This window comes from Heloderma suspectum, chromosome 1 (genome assembly GCF_057233095.1).
Source record: "Heloderma suspectum isolate Gila_16-S chromosome 1, 16-S_ref, whole genome shotgun sequence".
NCBI lineage: Eukaryota > Metazoa > Chordata > Lepidosauria > Squamata > Helodermatidae > Heloderma > Heloderma suspectum.
Window position 1 is genome coordinate 158,685,071 of NC_139458.1, and position 24,427 is coordinate 158,709,497.

Consider the following 24,427-nt stretch of genomic DNA (forward strand, 5'->3'; position numbering starts at 1 on the left):
TGTTCCACCATTGTCTGGAAGTAGGTTCCAGTGAAAACTCAGTGCCCAAGGTCACCACCCCATTCATAGGTGGCACTATTTTCAGAGCACCATTTTGAATCTGAGAAGAGTTTGGTGGGGTAAGAGGAGTGTTTACTAGCAGCCACGGCTTTCTCTCTCTCCAGCTTAAAAGCTACTGGCTTCACTGGTGGATTCTATGGTGGCAGCAGGGGCACTGCTCCTTTCCCAGAGTGTCCCAAGAAGGATGCAAGCCCTGCCCCACTGCCACTGCCAAAGCTGCCAGCAGGTGTCTTTAAGCTAAAAAGAAAGGAAAAAATTGATTTCCATGGACCACCATGGAAGCACCCATCCCATTTCAGGCTCCATGAATGAATGAATGAGGAGTCCCTCTCCCTGGGTCAGACAAGCCAGCATTTTCAGGGTAGTTTGTTATAGCCTGAGTCTGAAGTACAGTCGGTGGTTATGTGTAGCAGGATGTTGTCAATTGTTGTGACCACACTCTGGAACTCCCTCCCCTTGGCGGCCCACCTGACCATTACCCTTTTGGTTTTCTAGAAGCCAACCACATCTGTGTCTATCTTCAGTGGCTTGTTTTGCTCTTCTGCTATTCTTATTTTATTTTGTTGTTACTCTTGTTTTATTCTATTTTGATATTTTATTGTGTTGCCAATTTGGGGGCTTTGCTGAAAAGCGGCTTCCAAGCCATACAACTAAATAAATAAACAATTGTACCGTGGTGGCCATAAAGTGAAAGATGACTGCTTAATTTGGGCTGGTAGTGAGACTGTAAATGCTGTGGTGTTCTGAAGACATTCATTTTTTAAGTGGAAAACAACTTGGTGAAGCTTGAAATCCTACTCAGTCCCCCAAAGATGTGTTGAGCCAACATATATGCTTCTTGTCATCAGTCACAAATGACTTTCATTAGTCATTGTCATTGGCTTCAATGGATCACCATTGCTACTTTTCCAGAATTAGAAAGTGATAATTTCCAGCTAAGCATCGCCAGGAGCAATGTTCTGGTCAAAGTAACCTTCAGATCTTCAGCCTTTCATTGCATTATTTGTGGTATTCTAGTTCATTTCATTGTATTTTACTTTAATTCAAAGTATTTAATCCCTTTGAAACTACTTTCAGTTGGCAAGGAAGAAGAGAAAATAATTGTGTTGATTCCACTTGGCCCATCGCAGCACTGCTGTCAGTGTTGTGGCCTCAGCCTGTCTCCTGGGCTCCCCCACAGCTTGTTCTCATCAAATTCAGATGAACTCCACTAAATTTGGTTTACTTATTTATTTCAAATATTTTTTGGCTTACAGGGCAGGAGCCCTTCCAAGGCGGCGTACAACAATAAAACACATAATTAAAACTGATATGCTATTAAAAATGGTAAAAACACAATGAAAAAGTAAAAACACAATAAAACAGCAACAGCAGCAAACCTGCTAAAAAAATAGCAAACAGCAGCATAAAATAAAACTCTGAACAGACAACTGCAACCACAACCCAGTCCAATAAAACATAATCAGGGTAAGTCCAGAATAAAATAGTACGTTTTCAGGGCCTTCCTAAAAACCTGGCACACCCCCAATGGCAACTTATTCCAGAGGTGTGGGGCCACTACGGAAAAGGTGCTCTAAAGGCTGTGTTATCTTGTAGAGGAATTGACAAAACAGCTTCCATGTGATGGCTTTTCCATGCTACTGCCATAATGTTCAACACAACTGATAGCATTGTTCTTTTGCCTTGTGAGAATGTTCTTATTTCCTCATGTTCAGTACTACATGGAAATAAAAAGGTGTCCCCAACCAGTCATGTCTGACTCTAGGGTGCGGTGCTCATCCCCATTTCTAAGCCAAAGAGCCAGCGCTGTCCAAAGATGCTTCCGTGGTCATGTGGCCGGCATGACTGAACACCGAGGTGCATGGAACGCTGTTACCTTTCCCACTGAAGCAATACCTATTTATCTACTTGCAATTTCTTGCTTTCGAACTGCTAGGTTGGCAGGAGCTGGGACTGAAGACGGGAGCTCACTCCGTCACGTGGCAGTCAGGTCTCGAACTGCTGTCCTCCGGTCTGCAGTTCAGCGTCTTAACCACTAAGCCGCTGCAGCCCACTACATGGAAATACTCCTCATTAACAGTAGCAGAATAGAAAAGCTACTAGTAGGCCATTTACTGATTCCAGGTATGGTAAAAGAGACATGTAGTTCTGCTCCACAACAGCTTCTTCAACCACCCTCCATATGTTTGTAGTATTCCAGTGCGTACCTGCTGAGTACCTTTAGCTGGGCAGATCTAGCTTTTCAATAAAGATTAACTGTATTGTGAACCATTAGAGCCCCCCTGATCTTAAGTGTGGCCCCTGTTCCTTTGGCCTTAAGTGCAACCCCTGTCAAATTTATTGCTGTGGCTGTGTGGCAGCAGCAGCAGCACAATCTGTGGTTTGCCACTGAAATTTGGCAGCAAATTGGCAACAGTTTTGTTCCTGCTATCACCAAAATTCAGTGGTATGCAATAGGGATGTGGTCCCTGGAGGTTTCCAGGGGGCTGAAATTGGCCCCCAGAGCTCATAAAGTTGCCCACCCCTACGTTACAGAGAAGAAATAGGGACTGGTTAGTGAAAATGCCAATTAGTTACTTTGGAAAATGTTTTATTGTTTATACCGATATTTGATTTTTTAGGATGTGTTTTTTTTAGAAAGGAGAAAGATGAATACAGTAACTAAATACTGGCGCATGTAAAAATATGCTTTTGCACACATTCACTTAACTTACCTCTTGAATATAGTCCAAGAACTTCCCTACAAACCACATGCAATCACTATTAGTATTTTCAACTATGCTTTTAAAACCACTGTTATTATCAATTAAGTTAAGTGATGGCTTTATTTTCTGGACAGAAGGGTGTTACAAGCAAATTTGGCTCATTATGGAACCTATTTCCTTATGCAAATGTCCCTTAAAATGTGATGATGGCCACCCTGATCTGAAGTTGTGCAGCCATGTGGACTGAAAGTTTTAATGCCTCTTTTCAATTAGGACACAGTCCATCAGCCTCTAATGCATTTTTGGAGTGCTTAATGCTACCCGTTCTATTACTTTTTATTGCTTAACAGTGCTGAACAGTTGGAAAAGTGGATTTGATTTTTGTTTAAATGCTATTGTTTAAAGGGCAATTAGAAAGGCAAAAGCAGAAATGTACTAGGGTTGACCTTGTTTACATGCAAATACCCTTAAAATGTTCACATATACCTGTTTATTGATTAACTAAATTGCTCATAAATGAAATTGCTCACAAATATCCCCATCAATTTTGGGTGCTCTTTTCACTTCACATGGCCCATTAAGCGTTAGCTCCCTGAAGGTTTACTGTTTTAAAGTGTCTGTTTTATTGGATACAATTTCCTCATGAGTGATTGTTATGCTGCAGAAAGCTTCATGTATATAAACTAGATGTTTATATACTACAGAAAACCTTGAGCAAGGTAATACTGTTTACATGGTAATTACATACAAGGAAAATAGATTAATTAACATAAATGTAGCTACTTTCATAGGGCTTACTTCAGTGTATATGATCTGTGACCTCCTGGTATTTGTCAGGTAGATCATGATTTGCAGTTCAAGATACTTAGCAGACAATCAAGCTAAAGTTGTTTTTCTAAAGCATTCAGAGGAATGTCAAAAGAGTTTGTGAAATTTCAAGTCACTAATCTCTAAAGCATAGTGTAGGCATATTGTTGTTTTATTTTAGTAGGGGCATATATTTATATAGAACTTAGTACTAAAAAGGAGGGATTATAGCTGTCTGGACTGATCTCATTCATAGTACTTGTCCATGAATCTATGGCACACCCTTTATAGGGGCAACCACTATTAATGAACAGTGCACAATCACAGAAGGATTCTCCTCACAGGTTGACAACTAACTAAACTAACTGATTGCGTACTACCAAGCAATTCAACCTATGATGATATTTCACAGGCAGGGAACTGTTATCCTAGAAGTGTCCTTTCCAGGCAACTTATTATATCTGATAAAAGCAAAGTGAAACAAGCAAGCAAGCAAGCAAGCAAGCAAGCAAGCAAACACAGACAGACAGACAGACAGACAGAGATATTTGCTCATGCAACTGGGACCCATTCCTAAATCTGAGGTGTTTAGAGGGCTTTGCCATGAGTCTGAGGGAAAAACAGTCTGTGGGGAATAGGTAAGAACTGGAGCTTTGTTCCCTCCTTTTTGTAGGCTTTAAGGGATTGTGCGGCCATTTTCTCCTCTCCCAATCCAAATGATAATATGTGATTGGCCAGTAAATAAAGTAGGACAAGTCATGAGATACAAGGCTGTCATGGCTGCAAGGAAATTCTGCACTTAGTGCATTTAACAAGAGCAATTATCTGACAACAGCTGAAGCAGGTTCATGAGAGGCAGGCATGAGAAGACTGAAAACTATTTCTTCTTGTGCAAAAAAACTAGGTCTGTAACCCTAAAGTAAGAATCACTGAACTCAAAGAGGCTTTCTTCAAGTAAATAAGTTTGACCTTAGCTGTAGGACTGACAAAAAATGTGTTTGCACACCAATAGTCCCTAGGGATGATGGCAGAGAATTCTGCCACGGACTCAAATGAGGCCGGATTCCAGAGAATCTGACCTCTGGATTCCGCTGTGGAATGGCATCACTTACCTTCAGCTCTGGAGGATTTCATGCGGAGCATCTCTCTGGCTCCCTATACAAGGCGATAGGTTAATGGTGGCTGCCATTAGCCTATCGTTGGGACAAATATAGACACAAATGGTGTATTGTATGCCACTTGCGGCTGTAAAGCACTGATTTTGACCTAGATACCACCATAAATGGCTGCAATTAGGTCAAAGTCAGGGCTTTATGGCTGTAAATAGTGTCCAATACGCTATTTACGTCTGTATTTTTCCCCGCGATAGGCTAGTGTATCACGGGGAAAAATACAGACATAAATAGTATATTGGACACTACTTGCACCATAAAGCCCTGACTTTGACCTAATTGCAGCCATTTACAGCTGTATTTAGGTCAAAATCAGTGCTTTACAGCTGCAAGTGGTGTACAACAATACGTCATTTGCGTCTGTATTTGTCCCAGTGATAGGCTAATGGCAGCCACCATTAGTGTATCGCCTTGTATAGGGAGCCGGAGAGACACTTTGTGAACTGCCCCAGACGTGGAGCAGCTCCAGAGGATTTTGAGAGGCCCTGAGTGGCACAGACAGCCCCTCTACGAACCCCACCCCCTCGGGACCGGAAAGTGAGGAGTTCCTACATCACTAATAGTCCCCTTTGTCACACTGGGATCTGTACCAGAAAAGCACTTGGATTCCACACACTATTTGCACAATGACATTTATTAAATTGAACTTTAATACCTTGATAGTGTGAAATATTTTTTTCCCATACTCTAGAATGGACTCAGACTCAAGTCTAGCCATATTAGGGTGTTCACAAGCAATCATGTAGGCTGCAGATCACCTGAATCCACACAGACTGCCTGAGAGATGAGGAACAAAAACATCCACACAAGTTTGCACCTCTTTGAGATTTTCTTCCTCTTCTCTCAGGCAGTCTGTATGGACTTGTATTTGATTGGATATTGGCTTCTCCTCTCTGGATCTACATTCTCTTCTGCTGGAGCCCAATATTAAAAATGGGCAGTTTATTATTTATCTCCATTTCTTTTAGCTGAGAAAAGTGTTTGCTCCTCGGGTGAGACCCTATACTATGGGCATTAAGGTACTGAAACATCTTTTAGGATCTTTCTGAAATGTAGGGATTAGTTTGACACTATTGTTTATGTTTTTATTTTAATGTGGCCTGCTGCTTCTCTACTCACTGGACTGAATCTGTTAATAAAGCTATTAAAACTAAGAAACTCAATGCTATATTGAGTATTTCTGTCTATATAGGATGAGGTCTCACCCACCTGCCTTAACTCTCCTCCATCTATGCTCCAAGCTGTTAGGAGAATCAGAGGCAACCTACTACTAAGGCTGTATCCTTCACAACTGAAAGTCTGAAGATCTGGATTTCATAGTTTGGATCAAGCTTCTTTTTGCTGATTTCCCCTTCCCTCTACAGCCCCCAGCACCACCTCCTCCACTGTTCCAGGGGATACATAAGCCCGCTGGAGCATTTTTTTTGGGGGGGGGGAATTGAGTGACTCCAGGAGGAAAGAATCAATAAAGATCACCACCTCCTCTTCCATCCTACCAGCAGGATTCCTTGGCCAGATCAGAAGCCTCTCATGGGTGGAGAGAGCCCCAGCATCTGCTGGAGGCAGATTCTGCATACAACCCCATGTGCTCATTTTTTAGGAAAGCTAATGTGGTGGTGGCAGTGATAGATTTAAGAAGGAAATGTCTCTCACCCTGTTCTTCCTCATAAGAATGACGTGAAGGTGTCTTCTGTTACAAAGGGCTACAACTTTATTTAACTCATAAGGCTCTGCAACTTAGCTGCTATATCTAACTTCTCCCGCCCGTGTGGGCATCTCTGAAAATGGAAGAAAAGAGCTGGGAGTGCCTCCTGTTGCTTTCCTTAGATGGGCGACTCCACCATGGCAACAACTGCCAGCTCAGTCATATAACAGATCACCTTTCATCACCAGCTTAGCTCACCTTAAAGGATTCCTTCATCCCACCCTAGCTGGACTGGACAGCCTTAGCTGGGACAGCGCCATTCCCATATCTCCTCAAGCTGGAAGGTAGTGAGAAGTAGGTTGGGCGAGTAAGCAGCTCTTCACCACTAGGATGCCTCTGCGTGCTCACCGGGGCAGCCTGTCTTACCATGCCCCCTGCATGCAGTGCACCTGCTAGTTGTGAACAGGGTGAAAAGCCAAGAGGCAGTTAGCCAAACTGCACCACCACTGGGGATGGGCAAATCTCCCCGTCTCGCTTTCTCCCGCATTCAGATTTCTAAAATCTAAACTTCTTTCTCTCCTTAATATGAAGAACTTTGCAAATTTTGGTAAATTCTTCTCAAAGATGAAAAGAAACACAATTCTCACCCATGAAATTGAATAGGCACAGATACTCCCAGCCTTGAGAGGACCGTGATGCACCTGCCTGCCATATCGCTGTTAAAGATGTGGAGCCTGTAGGAAAAAAGACATGGTAATCCTAATTAAGCACTTAACCTGGCTGAATTCAAACTCCACTTTTGAAGAGCAAAGCACTCAAAGCCCAGCCTCGGATGGACAAATCTTCGGTTTCTCCCACGTCTGTATTATTTTAATCTCAAGTTCTTTTTGTTCTGAATATTGAAAACTTTGTGAATGCCCACTCCAGAGCAGGCAAAAGAACAGGGTCCCCTGATGCCAATGGTTGGAATTGCCCCCCCCCCCAATTCCTACTCCATTCCTGAACAGGCAACTCTGCTGGATTTGGGGATGGCTGGGTAGGGTTGCTGCTTCAGGCAAAAGAGGCTGAGGTAGGGATGGACAGATTCCCTACCTCCCGGTCCATGGGGGTGTCCACAGCAGGGGAGGTGATCTATTCCTCCCCCCTGGAATCCTCCAGAGCAGCTCTGCATCTAGAGGCTTTCGCGGAGCTGTGGTCCAACTCCGTAGCATTTGCAATACGGTAATGGCAGCCTCCATTACCATATTCCTGGGAGAAAGACAGCCACAAATGGCATAGTGGACACCACTTGCGGCCATAAAGACCTGTGTTTAACCTAATTGCAGCTGTTTATGGCTCTATTTAGGTAAAAACAGTGCTTTACGGCTGCAAGTGAGTCCACTACACCATTTGCGGCATCACAAATGTTACGGAGCCAGAGTGCAGGTCCACGGAAATCCTCCAGAGCTGGAGGTAAGTTGAGCTGTTCCACCGCAGATTCTGGTGGCCAGATTCCAAAGAATCTGACCTCATTTGAGTCCACGGCGGAATTCTCTGACATCCCTAGGTGGAAGCGGTACTCCAAGATAATAGTGACCTGGGAATGTGCATGCAAGTAAATCTAAAGCTCACTAAAGTTCTCTAAATTCCATCTTGAAGCTCGTTCTATCTTGTGTCTGTATCAGATTGTGATCTTGGGGGGGGGTGTCTTTTCCCATGAAAATTGTGTATATTTGCATGCATATTTTTCCAAATGTACCCACCAATTGTATGCATCAGTTGTGCACATCTTTGAAATGTATGCATTCTTCTCCCACTGGTTAAAGCATGTTTGTGTGCATTTATCAAAAGTATGCCTTTTCTCATGCACATTTTCCACATGCACTCATGCTGCCGACCAGTTTTTTGGTCCATGAATCACATTGCAAGCTCAGAAATGTATGGACTTCAACCACAAATTGCGTTTGAGTCTGTGATTGGTCTGGAAGGTGCAAACTGGGTAAATCCTGAGCAAGTAATTTCTCATGCCTCCCTATGGTGAGCTTCCCTGCCCTCCTAATTGGCCAGCTGCACCTAAGACATGATGTCTGATCTTCCTCTTTCCCCACTCCATCTTGGCATAATGGGGTGCTGCAAAATTCCCCCTGATATGAGCTGGGTGAGCAACATTATTTCAGAGACGACAAAGGTGTGATTGATATGTTCATCCATCTATGTTAAGTATCACTTTCACCTTCAGGGAATATATTAGGAAAGACAGCCTTTATTTTGTTATTACAACACGGTCATGTTCTGAGACTTCAGCGCTCATCTTGATTCCTTTTCAGCATTTTGGCAAGTACAGAGTATCTCCCCTTCCCCTCATTTCTTCTTTTCTTGCAAAGGACCCTGTTTTGTGGAAATGAGATCCAAAGGACATCATGCAGAAAAATCTACTTTGGAAACTCAATGGGTTGCTATTGATTTTTCTTTTGCAAAACTAGGTTTGCATGCTTTAAATGATTTATGGTTCATTAGTTCAGGTTAGATAAAACTTTTACTTTGTTATTTTGAGCTAGAGAATTCAATAAAAGAAAGGAAAGCTATTGTGCTTGTCACTCAGATACTGGGGAATGGGGAGGGGGGAGTTCCTGCTTCTCGGTTTGAACTGAGATATGGCAGTTGAGAGTGAAAAGCACACTCTCAAGAACCCCAGCAAGTCTGCTTCTTAAACTATTTGCAAGCAAAGTCTGTTGCAATCTAACTATGGCACTGCAGACCTAAGTAATTAGCACCTCAGTCCTGAACACTTTTTTGTCTGCTATACCTTCACAAGGATATTATTGTGAGGGAGGCCTTCTACACAACATAAAACCTGGGAGCCAATTTCAAGCCCCCTCCCTAATTGCCTGGGTAACATCAAAATGTTCTCTCCTCTGTGGGAACATCTAAAACCCCCTTTTAACATTACGTTGCCAGTGTGGGAGCCTGCCACTGCTGCACACCTTTGTCCTGCACCACTGGAATGATAACATGAGAAGCCCTGGACCATGAGGGAGAAGCCCATGGTACAGCTCCTAACTACACCAAGGATGGCCGGTATCTCAGAGAAGGGGTGCTGCCATGCTTAGGAGGAATCTGAGATCATCTAGGTGGGCTAGAGATTCTCACATTGTCCTGGTGGCGTGGGAAGGAGACATCCTTCAGCAGTTCACACACTGGCAGCAGTGTTAAGAAGGGGGTCTAAGGCTTGCCAGACAGGAGCAGGGATGGAAGAATGCTTGTATCACTACATCTGCATGAGCGGTGATGTAAAAAGTCACACAGTGCTGCTCACAAATTCTTGTGGGTAAAGCAACTAAGACTTCTGGTTAAGCTGAAGATTTCCAATGTAAACCAGTGTTTATTAAAGACAAGTACTGAACAAATAACAGCTCTTTGAACTAAATTTCATCAGATATAAAGCATGATGATGCTGGCTTCATGATAATTTGTCTCCTTATGTTCAAAATAAATGCCTGAATTATCATGCACTGCTGTGCGACATTTAAGCAACATAATTAAACTCTGAGAATAATGGAAATGAAGAGAAAGGAGAACCTTAAAGGTCCATAGCAATCAGTTAGCAGATCAGGAACATTAGCCAACCAGTTGTATCAAGGACAGTTTGCTTGCTTCACAGTGACACATGTATTCACACACATTTTCATAGGAATGCATATTCCATAGACACATCTTTTCCTCTGAGACTTTTTTCTGTACTGCAGGTAAACTGCCAAGATCATGTCTTTTTAAAATATCCATTGACAATAAGAAGTCCAGGCTAAAACACACCCATGGTAACATCCAAGTGGTGTATGCTGTCCCATGTGAGAAGCTGGTAAAACCAAAATAGTTCTTAAAGAATCTACAGATAAACACAATAACACAGGCAACAAAAGAACAGGACCCCATTTTTAATTTCCATAGCTTGATGCTTGGGGCCTTGAATGAAGAACTTTATTTTCTTTACACACTTTAGTAGCTTTATTTTTTTTTTACTTTAGTAGCTTTATCTTTAAAATTAATTATTCTGTTATACGTTCTTTTTCTTCCTCAGCATTCTTGTCCCTAGCCAGCACAACAGAGATTCTACAAGGAGAGATGGAGAGAGAGAATTTGTAGAGCAGACTCCTCTGTTCAATAATGATAACCATAGAACTTGCTCTACATTTTTTGAAAAGGTTATTTCCCCACTCCCCACCCCTTTTCCCTTCCTTCTAGATAATTATCCATAATTTTTCCTCTTCAGTTGACTAACATAGACATATATGCCTTTTAGTCTTTCTGCTTTAGGTTATACAAGTTTTCATTGGGATGTGTCAAAGGTTAATTCATCAAAAAGAGTGCTAGACTGCAACTATGGGGTGAATTCTCCGCCTTTTCTAAGCAATACTTCCCCCTTCCTTCCTTCTTAGCAGCACTAGTGTCCTCCTTTACATAGTTTTAGTCAATTATAGTCAATTATAGCCAGCTGGGCTTCTTTGTCTTGCTATCTAGGAACATACAAGTTTTCGGGGGGGGGGGGCATCTTTACAACAATGGAATGAGAAGCACATTGGAGTATTACCCAGATTTTCATGGAATAGGCTTTGGTCCATCAGGGAGGGAGGGACACATGAAGCAAGATAAGCTGAGTGTTTTCAGGGGGTCACATGGAGCTGAAAGGAGCATACTTCTTGGCTGGGTGCTGAACGTCATTAAACTGGCAGGGGCTGTTCAACCAATCAGAAAGGCTTGTTTCCTGCCCCTATCCAGGCTTCTCCCTGCTACTACATTATTATAAGTGGAGAGCAACTAATTTCCCCCATGTGTGCAGATTTCCCTGAAGAAGCCAAAATTCCCAGTTCTCAAGTGCAGCATCTGAATGTTCACCCTGAGAGTTTCCCACCCCAATTTCACCCAATTCCAGCAATCTGCAGCAGAGTTATTGCTCCTACCCCATTTTTCCCCTTGTGTGCACTTTTTCCTTGAGAAGCCACATCCCTGATTCTCAAGTGCAGCATCTGAAGGCCTCCCCAAGAGCAGCTCAGCCCCTCAATTTTGCCCCATTCCAACACTCTGTCATGGAGTTATTGCTTCCAACCCCCCCTTTCTCCCTCTCCCTGCTCGCAGTGAGAAGCTCCCGTAAACCAGAAATATTATTACTGCGATAAAGCAGGGAAGGGACTTTACATAACAACAGGAAAATGACTTTACATCAAAGAAACTACAGAACATCAAAGAAGCATTGCATCTCAATAGCGATTTAAGAAAGCATGGGAGAAGTGAAAGAGTGCTTTAGGGTGAGTTAATGAAGTTAGCCTTTAACCCTTTCACTGCAGGACAGTGAGATTTATTTCTTACTTCTGAGTAAACATGCATGGGGGGATATGTTAAAGATTAAAAACAGGTTAGCTAAGGTGAATGAGTGTCCCCACTACTGTGGTAATGTGACGGGTCACTGCTGCGCTCCTGGGGATTTTCTTAGTGGGAAAAACTACTTCCATTTGGGAAACAAGAGGAAATGGGGCATCCTACCCCCCTTGACCATGTCACTGCCAGGTCACAGAGGCATACCCAGGATTTGATGTGTGGGGGACATGGCACACTGTGGCAAAACCACCAGGGAACCACTGTCAGTAAAAAAAAAAGTCAGATTAAAAGGAGTTTCAGAAAATGCAGCTTTTCAAGAGGGAAGCGGCTGGTTGGCAGTGGATTGGTGACGATGTCATCTTTCATGAAGGAACCCAAACTGCTCTAACTTTGCATTAAATTGCTGGTGAAGACAGCCCCTGGGGTGTCACAGAGGCTACTTTGTTAGATAGTTTTAAAGACTATTTAAGCAGTTCCTCTGAAAAATTGGTTGAGATAAAATTAACACATATGTTTATGTGTTTGATGATGATCATAGTCTGTTTTTCAGCATATTAGATTACAAAGTAAAGGCTGCAGTTGTCTAGAGTTGAATTCGTTGGAAGCGCCTTGAAATCATGGTTGGAAGGCAGTATATAAAGCTTTGAAATGAATACAATTAAATCAATACATACCTGTGTTGTAGCATGCATTTTTTAAATTACTCTAGATGGTGATTATGTGTGTGGAAAATAGTTATATATTTTCTGTATAGTACTAGATAAAGGTTTATATGAAGAGAAATATCAGTGCAACCCTAAGGGTGGTGGTGGTGGTGGAAGTAAAGTGGTGGGTTCTCCACCACTTCCAAAGACCTGGTAGCTCATGCTGGCCAGGGCAGAAGGTGGAAGGTGCTTTTTTTTTACAGGGCTGAAGAAGTTGAAGGGCCAAATAGGGGCCTCTCTTGGGGGACCCAGAGGGGCTTTGGATCCAGAAAATCCAAAGTTACCTGCACTCTGACCCTGGAAAGCCCCATTTTGAGGCCTACCACCGGCAGGAGCACCACTGGCAGTAGATTCATACCCGCTTTCTATGGCCATAATAGGGGCCTTTGGGGTGAACACAGCCACCCCCCCTGTCAGTGGAGCTCCTCTCTGCCAGCAGAGGGGCACTTAACCCCCCTTGGACAGCTGCGTGGGGAATTAGGATTGCTCTGTAAGGCAGTCATCGTGCATGTACTGTTTTCTTCACTTCAAACAGTTTTTATGCTGTTCAGTTTGTCCAGTTTTGCAAGTCTAGTAATATTGCTCTTTTGTATGAGTCATGTACAATATATTGATATTTTAACAGACATTTTAGGGTTTAAAGATCTGCATGCATTCATGTGGGTTTATATTATGTTTATGTGATATAATATGATGCTTTCTAGTTTCCCCCTGAGAAAGACTCTCAACATTTTGTGCTTTACTTAGGGTCAAACAATACATATGTTAATGATGTAGCATGCAGTCTTCTCCCTTGTTTTTATTTACTCTCAAAGGCTTTACTCTGGGGCTCTGATCTGGATCAGGACCAATGTGCATGGGGAGGGGAGGTTTGAGTCTTCACCCCTGTCATGCATTCTGCACATGCAGCAGTTTCTTAAAAAACTGAGGGGAACCTCCTCCTTTCGCACCAACGTTGTAGAGTGAAGTGCTCTTGTTCAGGGTTTCAGCCAACCAGCTATACCCTTCTTCTGCAAACCTTAGGTTTACCCCAAGCCTGTTGCTATCCAGGGGCATTGCTAAGTACTTGAAAGATTTGGGACAATCCTCCCCACCACCACCACCACTGGGCTTCTTTGCTGCGTTGGGATTGGTCAGTTTATACAACAGCAACATTGTTGCCCTGGTATTCTTGAGGGTACAGCACTAGACTTCTCACTTCTATAGGGTGAGGTGTCATAGTAACTGTGTGTCAGGGTAAAAACTGAGCCCAGAGAGCCTCAGAGCAGTTCAGATTCTGAGGAGGAACAGCAATCTGTGGGAGAGGGGCCAGCTCATCCCTCACAGGCTCAGCACCTGGCAGAGATTCCTCCTGCCAGCATTCCTAAGATAGATAGTGACCCTGGCAGTGAGGGAGTGTGGGAGGGGGGCTTCTTAGATGCTCGACGCAGACGCAAAGAGCGACGAGCAATGGAGGGCACAGAAAGGAGGTGTAGCACCCGTTTGGCGCGCAAGCAACGGCCGCCTCCCATGGACCCAAGGGAAAGAGGGAGGATCTCTCCCTAGCCCATACGTTCTGGGTCTTCAAGTGATTCTCTTTCAAACGGGGATCAACTGCCTACTTGAAGCTTAGGCCACTCTGCTGTTCTTTGCTTTAGTCGCTAGTGATTAGCATCTGAAAGAGTCATTAAGTTGTAAAAGGATTATAGCTTTGAAAAGAAATCCTTTCATCTGTGTCTTGAGTTGGCTATTGGAATCTACTGAGAGAGGCCGCCAAGGCGCTCCTGGCACTGTGTTTCCATCAGCTGAACCCCAAATGAGGCATTCTGGGGAAGGGACAGGGGTGTGATGGAGGTAGCCCTGGATCTGCTGGATCCACAGCCCATTAGTTTCCTGGAGTTCCCCAGGAACATGCCCCACCACTCAGTACCTGGCCAGGGACTCAATGGCCAGCATCTGGAATACCTAACTTGCAGCCACCTGTGGCACTGAAAAATAGTACTAAGTGTAGGATCTCATGTCACAGCAAAGAAATCAGGCAGTCCTAATGCCTCACCATGCAATCCTAAATTGGGTTGTAGTGGTATGATATGGTGTGATAGGAGTTGTCCACCACTTCCAAAGTCCTCCTAGCTTGCATTGGCTAGGATGGGAGGCGCGCGCGCGCATGTGTGTGTGTGTGGGGAATTTGCTTTACTTTTCTCTTTGCCCCACACCTTTATTGGTGCTTTTTCTGTTTCCAGTGGAGGGTGGAATTAGTTGCAATAGCTCTAGACTAACCTAGAGGAGGGCATGTTCTTGGGGACTTCCAGCAAACGAATGGGCTGTGGATCCAGCAGATCCAGGGCTACCTCCATTGCACCCCTGTCTCTTACCCAGAATGCCTCATGTGGGGTTCAGCTGATGGGAACACAGTTACTATGACACCTCACCCTATAGAAGTGAGAAGTCTAGTGCTGTACCCTCAAGAATACCAGGGCAACAATGTCGCTGTTGTATAAACTGACCATTCCAAACTCAGCAAAGAAGCCCAGTCACCAGGACCAGTACAGCTTATCCAGTAATAAATATACTCTGCAGGATTATAATAAAAACAACAGTTCCCCAGTTCACCACAGTTACGTCGATGAAGCTTTCCACAGTATAACTGGGGCCTCCAGACCTAATGCATGCCCCCACCAGTGAAGCTCCTCCTCTCCACTGACAGATGGGCATCTCGCAGAGTTGTTGTATAAACTGTACCATCCAAACACCTCCTCGACACCTGTTGCTCTGTTGGCTTCTTTTAAAAACATGTGAAGATCTGAAGGAGGAGAAGAGTGGTCAGCTCTAGCAGCCCGCTAATATAACTAACTAGTTTAACAGTAAAGAAATAAGTTTCTCCTGATATTTTGTGGTGCACAGAGGGCTCATTAATAAAATGGCATTCTTATTTTATATATTTGTAATTGAGGATGTTTGTAGAGCAAGTAGATCGTTAACACCATTCTCCTATACTTTACTGTCGTTCTGGGAAAATGGTTGCTGTACATTGCTACAAAGTCCTAACATTATCCCTGATAATTGTTTATCTTTCTTGAAGGAACTGGAGCTCTCAATCTTTTAATCCAGTTGCTGAGAGTCAAACTACATCTTGCAGTAGTTATGTAGGATGCAGCTTCTTCTATCATTTTTGTCTACTGTATGTAAAGCAAGTGCATAAGCACCACCATCTGGAACAGGACCATGAAGTGGAGGAAGGGGAGGTTTAATCCTCTCCATCTGCTGTGTACAGTATATACTATATATGAATATATGTACTAAAAGCAAACTCAGTTCTCTGAGTGCCACTCCTTATGTGTGCTGTTACAGCAGGGATAGGGAATGTGTGGGCCTCCAGATGTTGTTGGATTGCAACTTCCATCAGCTCCAGACAGCATAGCCAATGGTGAGGCATGCTGAGAGTTGCATTCATCAACATCTGGAGGGCCACACATTCCTATTCCTGTGTTAGGGTCTGAAGACATGATATTAGCCCCAAGTAGGGTGAATGGAAAAGTCTATTACTGGTCCATGTCAATTTAAGTCTGGTCTATCCCATCTTCATAGTAATCATAGAACAGTAGGGTTGGAAGGGGCCTATAAGACCACTGAGCCCAACCCCCATATATAAAAGTGGATTTTTGCATATTTTCTCACAAAATACAGATTTTGTTTTAATTTAAGAAATGTCTTACCTTCTTTTCATTATAAAATAATCCCAAAGCAGGGTACAAACAATAAAACATAGTAAAACAATACAGCATTGACAGAAAACCACAATCAAACAGGGGAGAACAGTAACAGATAAATATACAACTTAAGCAATGCAGCAAAAGAAAAGAGAAAAATTCAATCAAAAGCCTGGGTAAACAAATAGGTCTTTAGCTGGTATCAAAACCTTTTAAGTCTTGATGCTGCCCATATACGAGAAGGGAGGGATTTATCAACGTACTTTATCTAAATGAATGCATTTCTACATGTCTTTTATCCTAAAATACACATTTTAAAATGCATTTTTTTTTGGAGCTGAGATCTGCATTGCAAAATTCAGAGAAGTGCAAAATCCAAAGGATAATCACACCTTGATCTTCACGTCAGTCCAAGAGGAGTAGATCAGGTCAGTTAGCACTGGAATTCATGAAGACTGAATTCCTCGAGCACTGCTAGCCCCAAGTAGCATTCATAACTCCGCTTGTTGGCAGGAGGCACTGCAGCATGCTGACTCTCCAGCCCTCTTCGCAAACTTCTCGGAGAACCTGTGTTGCATGTTGCCTTGGTGACACTCATTCTAGCGATCAGCAAGGCAGAGCTGTCACAGTGAGCAATTGCATAAACTTTGCCAACCGATTAATGTGCACAGAACACTGAAAATATTAAAATCTTTAGTTAATCATAATGCCAGGGGGACCAAATCAAGACTAATGTTGCAATTCAAACATCCTTCCCTGCATTAAGAGATATAGTCCCATTTACCCTCATCAGATCCTGGAATTCTATCCAATCAGCCATTAACTCAATACTTTTTCTAGTCCCATAATTAATGAACATTCAGATGCTTTTCTGTAAATGCTTAGTGAACAGAACATAATAACATAAGAAGAGCCCTTCAGGATTCGACCAAAGGCCTATCTTTTCCAGCATTATGTTCCCACAATGGCCAATCAGATGCCCCAATGGGAAGCCCAGAAGCTGGACATGAGCACAATAGCATCCTCCTGTTCATGTTTCTCAGCAACTGCTATTGAGAGGCATACTGCCTCTGATAATGGAAGTAATATATAGCCATCATTAGGAGCTACTGTACTGATAGCCTTATCCTCATGAATTTGTCTAATCCCTTTTTAAAGCCATCCAAGTTGGCAGCCATCACTGCATCTTGTAGCCAGTTCCACATTTTCTTTACTTATTTGTTTTGATTTTTAAACTGCCTTTCAGGACTTAAAGCTCTCCCAAAGTGGTACATAAACAGTAAATAGAACACAATAATACAATAGTACTAATACCAAATTACCGTTATTAAAGTATATACACAAACACCTCTAAAATGAACAGTACTAAAAATCCACAGAACTACAATTAATTAAATGCAGAGTGAAATCATCCTCATCGTCTCTTCCAAGTTTTCATTTTAAAGAACTGATAATAATGGAGCATCATGAATCTTGGAGGGGTAGAGCTGTGTGTCATCTGCATACCGATGACCCCACAGTCTAAACCTCTAGATGACTACTCCCAGTGGTTTCATGTAGGTGTTAAAAAGCATGGGGGACAAGATAGAACCTCGAAACATCCCAAAAATGGAGCAGAAATCCTAAGCACCACCTCTGGACCCATTCTTCTGGGAAGGATTGGCACCACCATAACACCATACTTGCAAGTCCCATCCTGGAGAGCTGATTCAGAAGGATGCCATGGTGGATGGTATCAAAAGACACTGGCAGATCCAGGAGAACCAACAGGGTCGGACCCTATCCTCCCCATCTATTCTGTGACATAAATCATCCACCTGGGTGACCAAGGCTCTTTTGTCCCAGGATGAAAACAAGATTGGAAAGGACCTAAATCATCAGTGTCCTGTGCACTGTGGGAAGAAGTACTTTTCAGGTTATGTCCTGAATCTCTCACCATTCAGCTTCCTTGGATGTTCTCAGGTTCTAGTATTATGATGACAAAATGTTTTCCTTTGCCACCTCCAAAATCATGGAAATAACATACTGACAATAGATTTGGCAAATATACCTTTCACTTCTTTTTTTTTATTTTTTTATTGTATTCCTGTGTTGAATGAATTAATAGTACAGACATCTAGCAATCCCTGTAACTTTTGTGTGAGAAAGCCTATAATTTAAGTATATTACAAAGGAGATTGCTGATGTTCCTCAAGTACAACAATGTCAAGATTTGTCATAGATTTGTCTTTGCTAATCTTTACAGTGGAAGATAATAGTAACTGTACAACAGAATGGTATTTATGACCCATCATATACTTCAGCATAAAGTATGCCCTTTCAGTTATCTGTTTGCTGTATGGAGGTAACACCTACCTAATATTGGTATTTTGTGTATCAGATTGAAATAGAAAAGTGGAAAATAATAAAAGGGAGAAAAGTGTAATAATAAATACTGAGGAAATGTGACTAGGGCCCCATCTACCTGAGTCATTTGCCCTGGTGCCACTTTGAAGAGAAGATCTTTGTGACAGATCATGTAGTTGCTGCTTCATAGCCAGATCATGGTTTTCATGGAGAAATCCAGATTTTCTCAGTGTCCATTTGCTGCAAATTTTTCACTTGCTTTGGTGTCACTGTGGGGAGTTGAGCTGTCTGTCCCTGCCTTGGACTGACATCACAGAGTTGTTAGTGATGGCATCACCATGTGATGCCTTTTCGCCCCTCCCTGTTCCTCCTTCGCAGCTCCGCAGTTACAGAGGCATGAAGAAGCAGGCTGAGGCTGGTGGGAGCCACACTAATTGATGGAAGGGAAAGTAGCCTGGAGTGGGGGCATGGGGAGAGAAGAAGAGTAAACATGTCTACCCAGAAGTAACTCATTGCCCTCAGTTCCACATTGCTGCCTCGCACTTTAAGTAGTTGAGCTTGAGTGTGGAGATGGGAGCCAGCCCTCCTGTTCTGAAGCTGTGCAGCTACACAGAATAGGGATGGCGGAGAATTTCTCCACGAATCTCCAGGAGGCTGAATGTCAACGCATTCGGCCTCCCAAATTGGTGGTGAAATTCTCTGCCCATCCCCCGGGATGGGACTTACCTCCTTCGAATGTCCCTCTCGGCAGCGGGTCCCAAGGGCGTTTCAGCAGCGTTTCGGCAGTGGCGGTGGCGGTGGCGGTGGCCGGTCTTCCGACCGGCTGCCGCTGCCACCATTACAAAGTAAAGTAAAAAAACCAAATGTGATAGGCTACGTAATGATTTACGTAGCCTATCACGGCTAGATTTTCAGTCAGCCGTGATAGGCTACGTAAATCTTTATGTAGCCTATCACGGCTGAGTTTGAAAAAAAAAAAAAGCGCGTACGCAAATGGCGGGGCCAATGGGCACCTCCATTTGTGTTCCTTATTTGGGCAGGGGTAGTCTACATAAAAATTTACGTAGACTACAGCGAAAATAAGGGCAACGCAAATAGCGGTGCCCTTATTTTCGCCGTAGTCTATGTAAATCTTTACGTAGACTACCCCTGCCCAAACAAGGAACGCAAATGGAGGTGCCCATTGGCCCCGCCATTTGCGTACGCGCTTTTTTCTTTTCTTTTCAAACTCAGCCGTGATAGGCTACGTAAAGATTTACGTAGCCTATCATGGCTGACTTTGAAAATCTAGCCGTGATAGGCTACGTAAATCGTTACATAGCCTATCACATTTTTTTTTTTAAATTTACTTTTTATTTCGCGGCCAGGAAGATGGGGTGCTCCTCCCCAGCCTGAATTTCGGCAGCATGGAATGGGGCGCCTTCCCCCCGGCCTGAATTTCGGCCAGGAGGGGCGGGGCGCCTCCCCCCCGGCCTGAATTTCGGGGGGAGAACCGGAGCGCCTTCCCCCCACCGCGAAGCAAGCTGCAGGACCAGATAAGGGACTTTCGTCCATCCTTAACACAGAAGCACAGCTGAGAAACAGTGAAAGCCTGTTGATTTGAAACTGCACAGCTGAGAAAGGGTGGATGCCAGGGTGGATAATTTTCATGAACACGTACTTAGAAGTAGGGATGTATGAAAGTTCCGCCATGGATCTCAGGGAGGCCGAATGCCAGTGCATTCAGCCTCCCGAAATCGGTGGTGGAACGGCCTGTCCCCCCTGCCCCCCCTGCCCCCCCGGGACGAGACTTACCTTGGGCGGATCTTCCTGGCGGCGGTGGCAGCTCCGGCGGCGGCTGCAGCAGCAGCGCGGCAGCAGCCAGTCTTCCGACCGGCTGCCGCCATTGCCATTTCCAGTGTAAAAAAAAAAAAACGTGATAGGCTACGTAAAGATTTACGTAGCCTATCACGGCTAGGTTTTTTTTAAAAAACCGTGATAGGCTACGTAAATGTTTACATAGCCTATCACGGCTGACTTTAAAAAAAAAAGCGCGCATACGCAAATGGCGGCGGCCATGGCCGCCACCATTTGCGTTCCTTATTTTGGCACGTCTTAGTCTATGTAAACATTTACGTAGACTAAGATGGCGAAAATAAGGGGAACTCAAATAGCGTAGATGTGCCAATATAAGGAACGCAAATGGCGGCGGCCATGGCCGCCGCCATTTGCGTACGCGTGTTGTTGTTGTTTTTTTTAAAGTCAGCCGTGATAGCCTATGTAAACATTTATGTAGCCTATCATGGCTGACTCCAGGGACGCAAACGGCGGTGGCTATGGCTGCCGCCATTTGCGTCCCTGTTAGCCAGAGGCTGGATGTCCGGCTGCTGGTGGAGCCAGCCGGCGGCTCCGCAGAATCGCTGTGGAGCACAGCCAGCTGGCCAGGATTCCAGGGGGGGGGAGGAATGGAGCGCCTCCCCCCATCCAGGATTCCGGGGGGAGGGACGGAGCGCCTCCCCCCCCACCATCAGCATAATCCCCGAAAGGTAAGTGATTTTCATACATCCCTACTCAGAAGCACTTCATTGAGCCTGTGTTTGGGGTGGGAGGCTGTTGGTTGGGCAGTTAATATGCATGAAAGACTACGTGCTGGTCACTTTCCCTCCTCCCCAGCTCTGCACTCTCTGCTCTCAGCACCTGTTCAATCTCCAGGGCCAGCAGCTGCCTGCTTGCCTGCCCGCCTGAGAAACGTGTGTGTGCATGTGGGGTATGCAGGGTTTGTCATGAATGTCTACTCATAAGCAAGTCCTGCTTCATTGAACACGCAAGGGAGGGGGCTGCCCCACACCCGCGCAGTTGCTGACCTTCATTTCTACTTGCTGCGGGACTCGCCCATCTAGGGATGTACGAAATGACTCATCTGTTTCATTTTGTGACATCCACAGTAGGGGGAGGCACTCCGTCCCTCCCCCCAAAATCCTTGCTGGCTGGCTCTGCTCCACGGCGACACCGTGGAGCCGCAAGCTGGCTGGGGCTGCCCACAGCGACATCCAGCTACTGCTGGGCTGCGCAGGGATGCAAATGGTGGCTGCCGTAGCCACCGCCATTTGCATCCCTTTTTTTGCCGTGAAAGGCTGCATAAATATTTACATAGCCTATCTAGGGATGTATGAAAGTCACTTACCTTTTCGATGGGGTGATTTGCGGTGGGGGGGAGGCGCTCCGCACCTCCCCCCAAAATCCTAATCCAGCCGGCTCCACTCCGCAGAAATTCTGCGGAGCCACAGGCCGGGGCCGCCTGCAGCCAGACATCCGGCTGCTGGGAAGCCTGCATGTAAAAGTACCCTCAAAACAAAAAAAAACAGTGTACGCAAATGGCGGTGGCTACGGCGGCTGCCATTTGCACTCCCTTTTTTTTGCTGTTTTAGCCTACGTAAATATTTATGTAAGCTATTACGGCAAAAAAAAAAAAAGGGGGGGAATGCAAATAGTGTAGTGGGCACCATTTGCGTTCCGTTTTAGCCTATGTAAATATTTATGTAGGCTTCTACGGCGAAAAAAAAAGAAACGCAAATAACGCCAACTACACTATTTGGGTTCCCCTTTTTTCACCATAATAGCTTACGTAAATATTTATGTAGGCTAAAACAGCGAAAAAAAGGGAACGCAAATGGTGGACGCAGTAGCCGCCTCCATTTGCGTACGCTGTTTTTTTTCTTTAGCTTGCCGTGATAGGCTACGTAATTACTTATGTAGGCTATCATGGCAAAGAGCAGGATGCAAATGGTGGCCATGGCAGCCGGTCGAAAGACCAGCCACCGCTGCCAGAGCCACTGCCACCGCTGGAGCCCCAGGTAAGTTTCATTCCAAGGCTAGTCTGCGACGTGGTGGGGGGTGGGAGGCCGTTCCACCATGGGTTTGGTGGGGCTGAATGCCAGTGCATTTGGCCTCACTGAAATCCGTGGCGTAATTCTCTGCCATCCCTAAGCCTATCATGGCGAAAAAAAGGGAACGCAAATGGTGTCCCTGCGTTAGCTGTGATAGGCTACATAAGTATTTACGTAGCCTATCACGGCAAAAATCATGAAGTCAATGGTGGCCACAGACACGGCCGCCATTCGCAAAGCAGCACAAACGCACCAGGTAGGTGCTCCTTTTCGTGCACCTTTCGCTGGGTGGTGGGGCGGGAGGGCTTCATTCCGCCACGGATTTCAGGGGGCTGAATGCACTGGCATTTGGCCTAACTGAGATCCATGGCGGAATCCTCTGCCATTCCTACACCCACCCCACCCCAACTAATGTGGCTTCAGTTCCTGTATATGCCGCAAAAGCGGAGGAATACAGCACTGCATGTATTGTGGAAAGAGCTAATGCGATTCTGTGAAAGTGCGTATTTTGCCCAAATCGCTTCACAAAGCATTTCCATTTAGATGGCCCCTAGGTCCACAGTGCTTACAGACTGAATTGGAAGTAAGTCTTTCCAATTCAATAGGATTTACTGAGGAGTAGGATTGAGCTGCACGTCTTTTTTGAGCACCTATTTCATGTCTATTCCTTTCATGGATAAGCCTTTTCTGGGTGCCCAAGTCTCCATCGTCCAGGCTACCATTGCATTCTCCCTTTGCAGCACCAGCCTTTTGGCAACATGGACTTACATTATTATACTGGGAACTCATCACTAGGATGACACAGAACCTTAAGATGAAAGCATACATCATTCTCAGAATATTTGATCCTAAAAATGTAAAAAGTTATGTTCCTTTTTTTCTTTAATTGAAAGGATTTTAAATTTCTCTTTACAGAGATTAGTAATTTTCTGATGAAAGTAATTTAACAGAGGAAAAAATGGAATGTGATTAACAAACTGAGGTGAATAAGAATTATGTGTTATTGCCTAAACTGTCATGCCCTTTAGAATTGCTGGTTTCTTTCAGTTTATGCTGCTGCTAAATGGCATGACCAACTGACAAACAGGTCTACTGCATTATTAAATTATCAGCAGATTAAACCCATTATCATGTCAATCTATATCAATGTGCTCAAAAACACATGTTACCTTAGAGGAATTAGCAAGGCTATTAAAGTGGCAAGAAGATCTATCAGCAAAACAGGTGCTAATCAGTTCTGAAGAAAGATCATTGCCTAAAGAAACAGGTGCTGTCATAACATAAAATGGAGTACCTATTGACAGACTGGAAAGTAAAAACTGGAATTCTACAAGAAATATAGATTAAAGTGCTGGAAAAGAAAAATACAGTTTAAGGAACAACACAAGAGCACTGTATAGAGATGTTGTACTTGTCACTGATTGATCTTACAACAATGTATTGGAGAAATTGTAGCCAGCAAGGCTTATATATTCATATATGATGGTCACGTCCACCATAACAGTATTGGAACATGATGTCTTCAGAAACTGTACACACTGACACATCAAACTATGCATGTTGCATAAGCACTGGCTATATTAACAATATGGAAAGAACAAAACACGAAAGTGATATATAAGGAATTAATAGCGTTCATGCTGATGGCAACTCTCAGGGTAATCGCTTAAAGTTGGAAAACTGCAGAACTTCTAACTCTGAAATCTTGGTAGATGGAGCTATGGCAAATAGCCAAGGCCGAACAATTGATTTATGAACTGAAACTAGCTGAAGGTAAATTCAAAGGATGGGGGGGGGGTTAAAATAAAATATGCCATGATTTTATTTCCAATACAAATCAGAGACATAGGCTGGATCTACATTGACCACCTTTTTTCGCTTCCAATGAGGTTTCACTGCCCGCCTTTCACACTACGCAGTAGCCGCCTCAAATTGGAACCGGAATTTCCCACTTCTGTGCTCCTGCTTTCAATACCCTAATATCCTGGTATTTCCCCTTAATGTGCTCTGATTTTCTGCCTTCACTACCATATCCAGTCGTAGTCCCCTCCCCCGCCTGTCCATATGTGGCGGGCTTTGTA